Source organism: Antennarius striatus, chromosome 6 (genome assembly GCF_040054535.1).
Source record: "Antennarius striatus isolate MH-2024 chromosome 6, ASM4005453v1, whole genome shotgun sequence".
Taxonomy (NCBI): Eukaryota; Metazoa; Chordata; class Actinopteri; order Lophiiformes; family Antennariidae; genus Antennarius; species Antennarius striatus.
The window spans coordinates 22,816,504-22,818,620 of record NC_090781.1 but is presented as its reverse complement, the minus strand read 5'-3'; the positions used below and the strand labels follow the sequence as shown (position 1 = coordinate 22,818,620).

Sequence of the window (2,117 nt, the reverse complement as noted above, 5' to 3'; positions counted from 1 at the left end):
TAGAAAGTATAATTGACATTTTATTGAATTATTTCCTGTAGTTTTATCATATTTTCTGGCATTACCGTAACCTGTTACATGTAAAGGAAGCGACTAACCACATGTGAAAAAGATAAAGCGTTTCAACCTCTCACAGGATAAAAACTTTAAAGCCAAATGGAAACACAGTGTATTCAAACAAATAGCAGACTTCTTCTTAGAAAAAGTCAAGTATCGTAGCCTCTCTATCATATTCTTGTACAATGTTGAAAATTGGAGAATTTCAATAAACACAGTCTGAAAGGTAGATTTTGAAAAATTGTGTAAGAATAAAAAATATTCTCTAAATGCTTGCACTCTTACTTTGAAGGATAAAAAATATGCTGCCATTGCCTGTTTCATCAGTGTCCAAGAGTTGCTCTGAATCCAGCATTTGTCACACCTTTTAATTGACACTATGAAGCGTGAATCTCTAACATCAATCTTCACTGTCAGCCAACAGGACACGATCAGTCAGGATTAAACTGGCTATCACACTGACTATATTATCTTCTTTTTTTTTCCGGAATTAAATTTTACATTTTTACTATCAGGTTTCAGCCGGCGTTTCACTGAAGAGACCAAACCTGGGTGACCAAGTTTTAAACATACCTGCAATATAATAAAAATTAAGGTGTATAAATCAAACTACAGCACAGTCTCGTTGGCGCAGTAGGCAGCGCGTCAGTCTCATAATCTGAAGGTCGTGAGTTCGAGCCTCACACGGGGCAAAGCTTTTAGCGTCGTATGGAAAGGAGCGTCACCTTTGGTGTTATTTAGGGCTTTAACTTTAAAGACGTTTAATTACATTAATTAATTACGTTGCAAATTAACGCGCTATAAAAATTAACGCAATTAATCGCGAATGGCAAGTCAATGCGCAAGCATTTTAAATTTGGCCCATTGAGGGACCCGTAGGCTGCAGTGACGTCACTTCCTACCTGCGCCACTAGCCAAAAGCAGGGAGACTGACAACAGAGATGGACGCGGCACAAGAGAGCGAGGCAAGCCCACTCGGACTTTTGAGCGGAAAGTTTATTACTAAAAAGAACAAAAACGGGATTATCAACAAAAACGCAGTGAGTCTGCGCTGTAGACGCCTCCGTCAGTCTGCCCCAGGGCAGCTGTGGCTACACACGTAGCTAACAATCACCAAGTATGAATGAGGATGAATGAATAATGGATCCGATGTAAAACATCTTTGAGTGTCCAGAAAAGCGCTATATAAATCTAATCCATTATTATTATTATTATTATTATTATTATTATTATTATTATTTTTACCTCTTGTACAAGAGAATTGTCATATCACCGAAGCAGCTCCTGCCTAACTTATCATTTAAATGCAAAACCTGTCAAGGACACAGAGTTGAACGTTAGCTTACCTTTTTACAGGAAAAGCCTGTTGGCATCTTGCTGTTTAGTTTCCTTATTTAGAGACATGTTATACTATTCATTTTGAATTGCTGTATTGAGTCAGCTTTAGTATTAATTTTGATTGAGAGTCTGCTTATGTGCCTATTTGAGACTCAGCCTTATTTTATTTCTGAATTTTATTTGTTTTATTTAACTGTATTCGTATTGCATTTTTGAGAAATGCACCTGACCTAATTGGTTTGCTGATGTGCTTGGCCTTTTTTCTTTTGAATTTCATTTATAAAGCACACTTAACCAATAAAAATGTGGATTTCAAATCGTCTCTTCTTGGTGTACTCTATTGATTAGTCATGCACTACAATTTTGTAATGTCCTAGAATTCAATTCTTTATTTGGGGGCCTTTAGCAGGTATGATATTAAAATGCAATTAATTAGATTAATTACAAATCCTGTAATTAATTAGATTAATTTATTAATCGCCTGACAGCACTAGTGTTAATGTCGGGATATCACTAGCTTGAATGTCGAAGATTACTAATTATATTAACACTAATTAATCATCTCTGTAAGTGTGAATCGATGCTGAGGTCTAAATATTAAAATGTATTTATAGCCCCTCTTTTTATAAGGGTGTTTCCATATATGCTGATGACATCATGTGATCCCATGTTTCCACCAAACTCAGGACAGAATAAAAAAACAACACAAAATCGCATTCAGG

At 35.9% G+C, this 2,117-nt stretch overlaps 1 non-coding gene across 1 annotated transcript; it reads left to right on the top strand.

Annotated features, from left to right (window-relative positions):
* Positions 1-676: 676 nt before the first annotated feature.
* Positions 677-749, top strand: trnam-cau (transfer RNA methionine (anticodon CAU)). The gene has a single exon. It is a non-coding gene; the product is annotated as a tRNA-Met (tRNA).
* The last annotated feature ends 1,368 nt before the right edge of the window (positions 750-2,117 follow it).